Source organism: Carassius carassius, chromosome 29 (assembly GCF_963082965.1).
Source record: "Carassius carassius chromosome 29, fCarCar2.1, whole genome shotgun sequence".
In the NCBI taxonomy this organism is placed as follows: Eukaryota; Metazoa; Chordata; class Actinopteri; order Cypriniformes; family Cyprinidae; genus Carassius; species Carassius carassius.
In genome coordinates this window covers 8,058,552-8,072,149 of record NC_081783.1, presented here as the reverse complement: position 1 = coordinate 8,072,149, position 13,598 = coordinate 8,058,552, and the positions used below count along the sequence as shown (strand labels likewise).

The 13,598-nt window shown below is 47.8% G+C and overlaps 1 long non-coding RNA gene across 1 annotated transcript; it reads left to right on the top strand.

Moving 5' to 3' along the window:
* The first annotated feature begins 549 nt into the window (after positions 1 to 549).
* On the top strand, positions 550 to 2,310 carry LOC132110097 (uncharacterized). The gene is made up of 3 exons (XR_009424584.1): positions 550 to 635; positions 1,040 to 1,161; positions 2,212 to 2,310. It is a non-coding gene; the product is annotated as an uncharacterized LOC132110097 (long non-coding RNA).
* The last annotated feature ends 11,288 nt before the right edge of the window (positions 2,311 to 13,598 follow it).

The window sequence follows — 13,598 nt, the reverse complement described above, 5'->3', positions numbered from 1 at the left end:
TGAACTTCTATTCCAGCAATGTCATATCTCAGTGAACTATGCTATGAACTTCCTTATTCTCACAGGACTGAAAAACTTAGTTATATCTATTACAGTAGTCCTTTGGTGTGAACGGGTATTAACTGTCTAATGATATAAATTAAAGAGCTGAATTTTAGCATTTTAAGAATTAAAATTTATTAAAAGTGTCTTAATTAGGGTGATGGGGTCAAACAGGTACATTATATTAAGTACAACAGACACCGTAAATGACATAACCAAATCGAATTATGACACAGGGACTCGAATTGTTGATTCCTTTTTGTGAATTTATACATTCCTGTCTGACTGAATCGGACTTTAATGAATTAGACTTTACAGTGCATGTTCGATAAGATCCTTTAGCTGAATCGATTCATTAGAGTAAAAGAGACTTCCCTAGTATCCAACGTATCATTGAATTTAGTATCATTTGAGACGTTGGGCCGATTTGGATAAACCGATTCACTGCAATGATTCGGACTTACACATTTGAGAAACGGAGAGAACCAGAGCGCGTTCGATCGTGCAACCATTTACATAAAGTACTTCGTTATTGTTAAAAATACGCAGTTATGAAGATAACAGAACTACTGTCACGCTACAGAAACGTGTGGGTAAGTAAGTTTGTGGGGTGGCTACATTGAGTTCTTAACACGGTTTAAAACCCTGGCCAAATATAACAGGTATAAAACAAGGTCTCAAGTGTTTTGATTTCAAACACTTCAGACAACTAACGTTACATTTGTTGATGTTTTTGTCTCAACTATTGCAGAGCTCTGCACAGTGTGTCCATTTAGTGTGTGTTTAGCAGATAGTTGCCCACTTGTACGAGTTTAGAATCGATTTTATCGCTGTGTTGCAGTTGCACTCATATCACGGTTTATCATGTTGACTAGAAGAAATGGACTGTGTCAAATAAGGCGAATTTAATGTCGAAAATCTCCAGCCAGGCAAAGCAGCAAATTGTTTTGCAGCAGATGTTGTCTGGCTACTTAAGATTGACCTGTTTGTTTGTCAGATGTCTTGACTGTCTGAGGGGCTCTGTTGGTTCATGTCCGGGGCTCCGGCCAGGAGTCAGAGGATCATCATGGGGTCACTTCATTACTTCGCCAAGCTGTAGCAATAACAACAACCGCAGTGGTAATCATGTGTGATCATGCTTCTATAATCTCAGCTGCCTATGCTGGATCAAATGCCAGGTGTTTATTATCATAAAATAATTGCAACACTATCAAACATGTGGAAGTGGTTTGAAGATTCACTTGCTTTCTGAAGATCCTGGCTGAACATCACATTAAACTGTTTACAGAGAGTTAACTTTCTTGCTGTTTACTTGTAGCTTAGCCAAGACTCTTATCCAGGCAAAGAAAACTGGATTTTAATTATATGCCTAAAAACTAGCTTTAATAATGGGAAACAGCACTGTTTTCACTGAAGGAGGATCTACACTAGGCTACCATTCAAAAGTGACAGAAATGTTACAAATTATTTCTCTTAAATCCTAGTTTCCAGAAAAATATGAAGGGCCACAATTGTTTTAACATTCACAATAGTCAGAAATGTTTCTTGCTCATCAAATCAGCATAATAGAAATGATTCCTGAAGGATCATGTGACACTGTAGAATGGGGTAATGGTGCTAAAAATTCAACTTTTCATCACAGAAATAAAGTATTTTTTTTAATATAATTAAATAAACACTTAAAAAATTTTAAATTGCTGCAATTAATGAATACATTTTGCTATATTTTTGATTGATTAAATTCAAATGTGTGAAAACAGCATTGTAGGAATGATAAATTGTCAAATTATGTTTTCATATTCTCTAATATGAATCCTTTTTCTTTTTGACATAAAGGAATTCAAAGGAATTTACCTTTTGAAATCCAGAAACAATAGTTTGTGTTTTCCCTTATCAGTGCAAAGTCATCACAAAAAATTGATTCATGCTTATATTGTTTTCAGACTTCTCTTTTAAGGCCAATTGAGTTATATAGCATAAATATGTATTTATAGATAGATAGTAGATAGCAGTTGTGACCTGTAGTGGTCAGATTACATCACGCAATATTATTTTGGATTTGAGATGATACCAGAAAATGTGAAAATGGAAATTATTGTAATTTTTCAGATTGAAAATATAAAATTGAAATATTGAAATTCTTTACACTGCCCTTGTATGTGTTTACAGGCTGTCTCGACCAGACCCAGGCCCTGCCTGCCATCACCACACACTCCAAAACAGCTGAAAGGAAGGTCTTCAGGTTCATGTTTAATAAACAATCCAGTGAAAAATAATTAGCTGATAAGGCGCCTGTTTTGGTTCAACGTGGAGGTGAAGTTTTACATATCTTCTCTAAGCTCAGCTACATTTTTTAATATGTATGCAGAATATTTAATGCATTTAATACCTAAAGGAACTGTGATGAAATGCAGATTTATTCCTTCGAGGAGAGATTAGGGAAGGACAGTGTACATAGATTTGCATATGTGTCTGCATCACTGCACATATTGACTTTCTCGCGGTACTTTGCGTGTGCATGGCACTATACAGGTCCCTGTGATCCGCAAGACAACATGTTTGCTCCAGATGTGCTGGGATTTAGTCTGTGGTGGGGCTGTTTCTCTGCCTGGTGGTTTCTCTACAGACTGTGCCAAGAAAGCCTGGCTGGTTGTTGAGCGGCAGCGTCCGAGACAGGGTCAGCTGGCTGTGCTAAAAGATAAGAAAAAGAGAACAGAAAGCTCTCCCTCTCTTTCTGTTTCTATCCATTTCTCTCTCTTACTAAAACCCAGAGGAGCTGACCTGCATTAAGACATCAGGAAGAGTGGGGCGGTTAATAGGATGGATACAGGCAAACATCCTTAGAAGCTTGTTAAAGAGAGCAGCGTCGGCAGCGATTTAGAAAATCAGCTATTATAGTTTAATGAGGTTCATCAAATCCGAGTTGGCAAATTATAGCATTCTGGCCCCCTCCCAAAAACGTTTTCTTTTGCTCTGTGACATCTCCATCCCCGTGTACTAATGCATTTATAAGCTGTGTAGAATTCACAAAGGCAGTCAGCATGTGAGCCTTATCGCATGAATGAAGCATCCCTGGCCAAGATTTTCCAGCCGTTACATCAGAACCTCCTCCAGCTCTGGGAGGTAAAGGATGATATAGCCAGTGCCGTTTCTGCTTTAATGCACCTCTCCTCCAAAAGCAGGTCTGTTTCTCATTGAGCTCAGTTTGTTGTGATGTTTCATGTATTACGTAAGTAAAGATTTGAACTTGACCTTGCTGCACTCCCTGATCCTTCTGTTCTTCTTAATGTTTGCCATAGGATCATCTGATGGGAATTTCCACAGCACTGCAATTTTATGATGACCTCTGCACTTCAAAGCTTATGTATGCATATACAGTGTACCAAGTAAGACAACATACATATATCAGATGATCTGAATCACGGACCAAGTGTCCAGCGCCTGTTTTTCTTCTTTAATTTTTTCTAAGAAAATTGTGATAATATTATGTTTTTAGTTGGGATGCACCGATAGCATTTATTTTTTATTTTTTTTGGGCCGATACCGATTTTAACAAACACTTATTAACCGATATTTCTCATTTCCTCTCTTATTTAAAATTTTGCCATCAAAACATGTTTTAAATCAAGTTCAAAAACACCTGCATTAAAATATACTAGCAGTTTGATTGCTGCATCATCAAATAATTTCTAATGAACATGGATTGGATCCATTTAACATTCAGCAGGCCTACATAAATACAACAGAACAAAGATACATATTAAATAAACAGTGCTTTTTGGGTAGGTTTAACAGTTTTCAGGTACAGAAATAAAGTAAACAATTGTAAAATAACACTTTATAAATTAAATACATATTAATCCTTTATTGTAACAGGCTTTATGATTAATCTTCTGATTTAAAGTTTGTCAGCTTATAAAGCACCCCCCGAAAAGGCATGAGATCTGTATGTATTCGTTTATTATTAGTTGTAAAAGGTGTTTTGTGTTATTCGCTCTATGTTGATGATAATGCAGCTGACAGAGAGAGTTTAATGTGCACTTCTCCTGCTGTGTTTTGTTTAGCTCTTATGGTGATTTTTTATTTTTTTTTGTGAAAAAGGAAGCAATCAACTTAATAAAACAATAGCAAATTTTGGTCATCATTCAGATGAGGTCCACTACACTTCTGAAAGTTACAAAAGTTATTTAGTCAAGCATAGTGTGCGATCTTTTGTTGTTTGATTAGCAATAAATTGCAGACAACAGCGCAAGGATTGTGCAACAGACATTATACAGCTAACTGCCTTCATGCAGTTAATTAATAAACCATTGGTTTGTTACAGTATATCAGCCTTTTTCCTTATATAGCCGATATGCTGATGGTTGTAAATTGAGGAAAAATCGACTTATGAATATCGGCAGCCGATACATCGGTGTATCCCTAGGTGTTAGTGTCATATGACAACATAAGACAATGTGTTTTTGCACTGTAGTCAAAGAAAATGAAACAGTATTACTTGGAAAGTATTTATTGTTAGAATAATACTGAGTAATGTTGTAGATGTCACAAGGTGACGATCTTTAGGGGCGGAACCAAAATTCGGGAAGTTTGGTTCCGCCCGGAAGCGTTTCCGCCCGGACCGGAAAAACAGAACACCGGAACTTCCGGTAGCGCCGTAAGAAGGAAAATCAGGGAATTCGATGCACCTGTGCCTAGTTAGGGACAGCGGTTGGTGATTGGAGGATACGCTGGACAAGGCAGTACTTAAGGCCAAGTTATTTCCCAGTCTGGGAAGCTCTTTTTGGTGTGTGTGAAGCACTGGGTTGTGCCCGTCTTGGTACGCTGCTGGTAGCTGTCTAACTCTCTCTCTCCCTCAGGCTGGAATTGTATGATTGTGAAGACATCGCGAACCTTAAAGGTTGAGAAGTGAACAGATTATACGGCGAACTGAGACGACGTGAAAAAGGGGATTGGAAGTGGCATTGATGTGAGTACTAAGAGCCAGTCGAAAGTGCCCTGTATATTGACCTGGCGTTGTGTAGATCTCTCCAGGAGGAGGAGGGCGGCCCTACCCCTAATATAGTGTGGTGGGAGAGCCGAAGGAATACTTATTGAAGTAGTCACAACGACGACATCACTAGCTAGGCCGCATATTCCATCGCCAGATCCGAACCAAGCGAAGTGAAGGAAGACGGGTGTCCTTTCCGTACACTGAGTGTGGTGGGTGAGTCTTCGTGCTGTGAAAACCTATAATTTTGACGTGGTGCTGTATATTGCTGTGGGCTGCTGTGTATTGCCGTGTGTCCTGTCAGATAAACCCCCGCCTTCACGCACTTCGGCGTGGGAGGACAAGGAGATTGCTGGTCCTAGCCTAGTTCAGTACAGTATATGTTGTGAGCGTGCTTCAGATCTCCGGAGATAGCACGGTACGCTGTGTCCAGCCCAGAGGTGAAAGCCATCCAAAGCAGAGTAACTGTGTTTTGTGTCCAAGTTGATACCTGTGGAGAGGAAAGGAAAGAGAGTGAGTAACACAAGGAGAAACAGAGGAAACCTGTACTTACAGTGCGCTGTGTTCAGCCCAGAGGTGAGAGCCATTCAAAGCAAACTAACTGTGCTATTGTGCCCAAGTTGATACCTGTGGAGAGAAAAGGAGAGAGAGAGTGAATAACACGAGGAGGAATAGAGCGAACCCTGTACTTACAGTACGCTGTGTCCAGCCCAGAGGTGAAAGCCATCCAAAGCAGAGTAACTGTGTTTTGTGTCCAAGTTGATACCTGTGGAGAGGAAAGGAAAGAGAGGGAATAACACGAGGAGGAATAGAGCGAACCCTGTACTTACAGTACGCTGTGTCCAGCCCAGGGGTGAGAGCCATTTAAAGCAAACTAACTGTGCTATTGTGCCCAAGTTGATACCTGTGGAGAGAAAAGGAGAGAGAGGTGAATAACACGAGGAGGAATAGAGCGAACCCTGTACCTACAGTACGCTGTGTCCAGCCCAGAGGTGAGAGCCATTCAAAGCAAACTAACTGTGCTATTGTGCCCAAGTTGATACCTGTGGAGAGAAAAGGAGAGAGAGAGTGAATAACACGAGGAGGAATAGAGCGAACCCTGTACTTACAGTACGCTGTGTCCAGCCCAGAGGTGAGAGCCATTCAAAGCAAACTAACTGTGCTATTGTGCCCAAGTTGATACCTGTGGAGAGAAAAGGAGAGAGAGAGTGAATAACACGAGGAGGAATAGAGCGAACCCTGTACTTACAGTGCGCTGTGTTCAGCCCAGAGGTGAGAGCCATTCAAAGCAAACTAACGGTGCTATTGTGCCCAAGTTGATATCTGTGGAGAGAAAAGGAGAGAGAGGGAATAACACGAGGAGGAATAGAGCGAACCCTGTACTTACAGTACGCTGTGTCCAGCCCAGAGGTGAGAGCCATTTAAAGCAAACTAACTGTGCTATTGTGCCCAAGTTGATACCTGTGGAGAGAAAAGGAGAGAGAGGTGAATAACACGAGGAGGAATAGAGCGAACCCTGTACTTACAGTACGCTGTGTCCAGCCCAGAGGTGAGAGCCATTCAAAGCAAACTAACTGTGCTATTGTGCCCAAGTTGATACCTGTGGAGAGAAAAGGAGAGAGAGAGTGAATAACACGAGGAGGAATAGAGCGAACCCTGTACTTACAGTACGCTGTGTCCAGCCCAGAGGTGAGAGCCATTCAAAGCAAACTAACTGTGCTATTGTGCCCAAGTTGATACCTGTGGAGAGAAAAGGAGAGAGAGAGTGAATAACACGAGGAGGAATAGAGCGAACCCTGTACTTACAGTACGCTGTGTCCAGCCCAGAGGTGAGAGCCATTCAAAGCAAACTAACTGTGCTATTGTGCCCAAGTTGATACCTGTGGAGAGAAAAGGAGAGAGAGTGGGTAACACGAGGAGAGACTGAGGAAACCTGTACTTACGCCGCTGCCTGTGGAGAAAGAGAAAGCGAGTGAGCACCCAAGGAACGAACTGTGTGAACCAGTACTTACTGTGAGCTGTAATCAGCGAAGAGGTGAGAGCAAAACCAAGCTGAATTAACTGTGCCTGTGTGTCCCAGCCGTTGCCTGTGGAGAAAGAGAAAGAGCCCGTTGCCTGTGGAGGAAGAGAAAGAGAGTGAGCACCTCGAGAACGAACTGTGTGAACCAGTACTTACCGTGAGCTGTATTCAGCGAAGAGGAGGAAGAAGGAGGGCGCTACGGATACCTAAGACTCAGGCCGGGGCCCGAGTCCTACGCCCCGGATCCCCGTGGCCCCCTTGCTCCCTGACCTCTTCCCGGCCATAGCCCATCTGGAGGGCCGAGTCAGAGTTTAGTTTTAATTGCCCTTTCCCTATTCCCCAAGCTATTTTTAAATATTTAAATAAAGATTGTTTTATCACTTACTTGTTCTCGTGTTGTTTGGCCATTGGGTCGGGTTTGGGGACCTCCTCGAGGTGGAAGTTGAGAAGGGGTGTGGCTTAGTTAAAGCATAGCCAGCCCCTGGGTGTGACAGATTTGGCGTAGTCGGCAGGGTTTCCACCTCGAGTTGAGTAACCAAGGTCGTCCAATGACCGACAACGCGGGGCTTTCAGCCCAACCCCGTGCCATGCCCGTTTTTATGGGGAGCCCCTGGATTCAAAAATATGGGGGGACAGAATCCGAGGTACGATTGTCTGAATGGAAGGCTCAACTAGAGTACTTGGCCGACCTACAGGGCCTTAGTGCAGCCCAGCGGCTTCAATTTGTGTTAAACTCCCTGGATGGAGAAGCGCGGCGAGAGGTGCATGCCGCCCCCGAAGCCGTTAGAGCCAACGCCCAAACCGTGTTCCAGTTCCTCACTGAACAGTATGGTGACCACACCCCCGTAGCTGTCCTTCGCTCCCAGTTCTTCAATTGTAAGCAGGGCCCCCGCCAACCGATTAGAGCTTTCGCCCTGAGGTTGCGAGAGCAATTCGCCCGACTACAGACCCGTCGGGACCACGGGTTGGGAGATGGAGAGACTCTATTGCGGGACCAGTTTCTTTTGGGGTTGAAGGAGGGTCCGGTGAGACAGAGCCTACGTATCCAGTTTCGAAGGGACCCGGGTCTTACGTTCGAAGATCTGAAGAAAGAGGCACTGGCCCTGGAAGGTGATGAGACTGAGGTGAGTGGTTCCCCAGTGTGTGCGGTTGTCAGTGAAGTAGCACCAGCACAACCCGGAGGCCCTGACTGGAAGCAAGCACTGAAGGCTGAACTTTTGAAAGATGTCCGTGATCAGATGTCTGAACTGTCTAAAGCCCTCGTAGGAGAATTGCGCCAAGGACGGGCGCGGGAGGAACCACGGCCGGCGCCCCGAGACCGAGTGTACTCAGAGGGAGGCCGAGAGCCGTTCAGGCGCCCGAACCACTTTAACCGGCCCCGTTTCGAATGGGACGAGCAAGGGCGACCCATCTGTAACCGCTGTGGCAAACCAGGTCACTATAGCCGTCAGTGTGGGCCCCGCAGGGCGTCAGAAGGGGGTTTTTAGGTCGGCCGGCCACTGTGGGTCGTGTGGCCGGGACCCCTCGAGAAGACCCTGGAAGAGGATATGGCTCTAGGAGCCAGATGATTGGGCGTAGCCCCGTGGCGAAGGTGAGAGTGTGCGGCAAGGAGATTCAATGCCTGGTAGACACAGGCTCCCAAGTGACGTTGTTTGCTGAGAGTTTATCCGAAGAAGTGTTTGGGAAACAAGGGGCACCAGGGGCGGAGGCCCCCTGGTTTACTCTGAAGGGCGCAAACGGCCTCGACATCCCATATATTGGCTACCGATTGACGGACCTAGAGGTTCACGGAGTGATGGTCCCCCAGAAAGGTGTGATTATCGTGCAAGACCATTGTCTGGGTGCACATCGAGCCCTGTTGGGCATGAATGTCCTCGCTGATTGCTGGGAAGAGCTATTTCGGGCTAGGCCCGTATCGAAGATACCACCTGCAGAGAGGCCCAAGTGGGAGTGTGTGGTAGCTGACTGTCGAAGGGTGCAAATGAGCCAAGTCCGCAGGGAACAGGAAGAGGTAGGAAGAGTGATGTGTCGTTTTGCTTTGTCTGTCCCCGCAAAAAGTGAGGCTGTTGTGTGGGCGCGAGTACCGCCCCGAAGAGCGGGCCCAGAAGAGTGGGTGCTGGTGGAGCCCCATGTGGATTGTCCACAAGTGGAAGTGGCACGAGGATTATCGACGGTCCGGCGGGGGAGAGTCCCCGTGAGGATACGGAATGTACATCCATACGCGGTGCAACTACATCGGCACCAACGATTAGCCCGTCTGACAACGGTTACATCCCACCAAGTAAGGGAAGAGAGGGATATTAGTTTTCGTCAGGTGTGCCCCACTGTCATCGAGGTGGCCCTGACACAAGTAGACACCCCATGGGGTGGTATGGAGAGGAGTGTGCCGAGCCACCTGGCGGGTGAGTCGTTACAAGGGGAGGATTTAGAGCAAGCACAGACACAGAAGTTACAGGCCCTCCTTCGGAGATGGCAGCATGTGTTCGCCACCCACGACGAAGACTACGGATGCACCCAGGTGGTACAACATCATATACCTACCGGGGATGCAGGGCCCAGCCGGGAGAGGTATCGCCCAATTCCGCCCACTTTGTATACCGAGGTACGTACACTCCTGCAAGGCATGCTGAAGCAAGGAGTTGTTAGGGAAAGCAGCAGCCCGTGGGCGGCCCCCATAGTGCTGGTGCAAAAGAAGACGGGGGCTTGGAGATTCTGCGTGGACTACCGTAAGCTGAACCTCGTGACTAAGAAAGACGCTTTCCCTTTGCCACGGATCGAAGATTCGCTTGCCAGCCTCACGCAGTCGGCATGGTACTCTACCCTAGATTTGGCCAGTGGCTACTGGCAGGTGCAGGTGGCCGAAGCAGACCGGGAGAAGACTGCCTTTACAACCCCGTTTGGACTATTTGAATGGGACCGGATGCCTTTCGGGCTCTGTAACGCTCCGGCCACCTTCCAGCGGCTGATGCAGCGGTGCTTGGGAGGTCAGTTAATGGAGTCAGTATTAGTTTACCTGGATGATGTGATTGTCTACTCCCCAGATTTTGATTCACACCTGAGGCACCTCGAGGAAGTCTTTCGGGCCATGGAGAAGTACGGATTGAAACTACAGCCCAATAAGTGTCACTTACTACGGAGAGAAGTCAACTTTCTGGGCCACGTGGTCAGTGCGGCTGGAGTGTCCGTAGATCCTGGAAAGGTATCGGCCGTGAAGGACTGGAAGGCCCCGAGGACAGTGAGGCAAGTGCGATCCTTTTTAGGATTTGTGGGATACTATAGGCGTTTCATAAAGGACTTTTCAAAAATTGCTAAACCCCTTAATCAGTTGCTGGTTGGCACAGGTCGTAACCGGGGCCGGGGGTCGCCCAACGTAGACTGGGATGCAAATTGTGAGTCGGCGTTCCAGACATTGAAGCAGGAGCTGCTACAGGCCCCTATCTTGGCATACGCAGATTTCACAAAACCATTCCTTTTGTATACAGATGCCAGCAATCTCGGGCTGGGAGCGGTGTTGGCTCAACGGCAGGACGGAGTTGAGAGGGTCATCGCGTACGCCAGCCGGAGCCTCCACCCAGCCGAGAGGAACGATGCGAACTATAGTTCTTTCAAATTGGAGCTGCTGGCGTTGAAGTGGGCCCTAAGTGAGAAATTTAAAGACTACCTCTGGGGTGCCAAGGTGACGATCATTACAGACAATAACCCATTAGTACACTTACAGACGGCGAAGCTGGGAGCCGTGGAGCAGCGGTGGGTGGCCCAACTGGCCAACTTTGACTATCAACTGCAGTACCGACCAGGGCGTGAACACACGAACGCGGACGTCCTCTCAAGGCTGCCCGAAGCGGAAAGCCCCGGAGGGGCCAGCCCGGAGGAGGGCTATATGGTAGGAGCAGTAGAGGCACCAGGCAGCAGACAAGAGGCCGTGCCTGAGAACTGGGGATGGGATCCCCGTCGGTGGAGGGAGAGACAGGCCAGGGATCAAGATGTGCGGCTGGTAAGAGAATGGCTGGAACAGGGCCGACGGCTGACGCCAGCGGAGAGGTTAGCCCAGACGGATACTGGGAGGAGGCTGCTGGGGCAATGGGACAGGCTGGAGCTGAGAGATGGCGTTTTGTGCAGAAGGGTCAGTGACCCGAAGTTGGGCGAAGAAGTACGCCAGATCGTGGTACCCGCAGATGAGGTAACGGCTTTAGTTTCGGCGTACCACAACCAGTTGGGGCATCAGGGACAGGAGAGGACCGTGTCCCTGCTTAGGAGATTCTTCTTTTGGCCCGGGCTAGAGGCATCGGTGCACGCCCTAATTCAAGCTTGCCCGAGATGCATATTGTTTAAGTCCAGACGGGAGGTCCGAGCGCCAATGGTACCCATCCATGCGAAGGCCCCCCTTCATATCATGGCTATGGACTTCTTGACACTGGGCCGACCACGAGATCGCTACCAGAACATCTTGGTAATAACGGATTTGTTCACAAAGTACGCTTGGGCTATCCCCACCCTCGACCAGACTGCAACCACCACCGCTACAGTTTTATGGCGGGCCGTCTTCCAGACGTTCGGATGCCCGGAGTTTCTGCACTCCGATCAAGGAGCCAACTTTGAGTCCAGGGTAATTAGAGAACTATGCCAGTTGTACGGTTGCACGAAAACTCACACCACTTCGTATCATCCTCAGGGGAACGGCGGCTGTGAGAGATTCAATCAGACCCTATTGGGGCTGCTGGGGACCTTGGACCAACAACGGCAGGACGATTGGGTGAGTGCCTTGCCAAACCTCCTACAGGCCTATAACAACAGTATACATAGTACTACGGGTTACGCTCCCACTTACCTGATGTTTGGCAGACACATACGAATGCCTACTGACCTGGTCCTAGGAGTGATAGCCGACCAAGAGGAAGCAAGTGTAACGGAGTGGGTGGGGCGCCATCACCAGCGCTTGCATTTCGCCTACGAGCAGGTGTCGAAAAGGATACAGACGGCAGGAGAGAAAAGTAAGCGGTTGTATGATCGGACTGCTAGAGAAGCCCCTCTACTGCCAGGAGAGAGGGTGTTGGTGAGAGATAATCGGCGGCAGGGGAAGGGGAAACTGAGTGACCGTTGGGAGGCCACCCCTTATGTAGTCTGCCGGCAGCAGAGGCCGGGGCAGCCGGTCTATACCATCCGGCCAGAAGGGAAGTCAGGCCCCGACCGTGTGGTGCACCGGAACATGATTCGCCCATGCCCTAACTACCCTGAAGCCGTGGAAGAAGTCCCCACGGAACCTGTACCAGCGGCCCCCTGGATTGAAGGTTGGGCTGTGGTACCAGGGAGACCCGTGGTGGCACCACCCCCGATCGCCCCGAGAGAACCAGAAGCAGCCCCTGAACAAGCTGAGCCCGATTCACCAGTGAGACGATCCCAGCGAGAGAACCGAGGCCGACCCCCTGCCCGCTATGGGGAGTGGACAGCCCGAGGACGTTCTAGGGACTAGAACGGATTGGCGGGGGAGGATGTCACAAGGTGACGATCTTTAGGGGCGGAACCAAAATTCGGGAAGTTTGGTTCCGCCCGGAAGCGTTTCCGCCCGGACCGGAAAAACAGAACACCGGAACTTCCGGTAGCGCCGTAAGAAGGAAAATCAGGGAATTCGATGCACCTGTGCCTAGTTAGGGACAGCGGTTGGTGATTGGAGGATACGCTGGACAAGGCAGTACTTAAGGCCAAGTTATTTCCCAGTCTGGGAAGCTCTTTTTGGTGTGTGTGAAGCACTGGGTTGTGCCCGTCTTGGTACGCTGCTGGTAGCTGTCTAACTCTCTCTCTCCCTCAGGCTGGAATTGTATGATTGTGAAGACATCGCGAACCTTAAAGGTTGAGAAGTGAACAGATTATACGGCGAACTGAGACGACGTGAAAAAGGGGATTGGAAGTGGCATTGATGTGAGTACTAAGAGCCAGTCGAAAGTGCCCTGTATATTGACCTGGCGTTGTGTAGATCTCTCCAGGAGGAGGAGGGCGGCCCTACCCCTAATATAGTGTGGTGGGAGAGCCGAAGGAATACTTATTGAAGTAGTCACAACGACGACATCACTAGCTAGGCCGCATATTCCATCGCCAGATCCGAACCAAGCGAAGTGAAGGAAGACGGGTGTCCTTTCCGTACACTGAGTGTGGTGGGTGAGTCTTCGTGCTGTGAAAACCTATAATTTTGACGTGGTGCTGTATATTGCTGTGGGCTGCTGTGTATTGCCGTGTGTCCTGTCAGATAAACCCCCGCCTTCACGCACTTCGGCGTGGGAGGACAAGGAGATTGCTGGTCCTAGCCTAGTTCAGTACAGTATATGTTGTGAGCGTGCTTCAGATCTCCGGAGATAGCACGGTACGCTGTGTCCAGCCCAGAGGTGAAAGCCATCCAAAGCAGAGTAACTGTGTTTTGTGTCCAAGTTGATACCTGTGGAGAGGAAAGGAAAGAGAGTGAGTAACACAAGGAGAAACAGAGGAAACCTGTACTTACAGTGCGCTGTGTTCAGCCCAGAGGTGAGAGCCATTCAAAGCAAACTAACTGTGCTA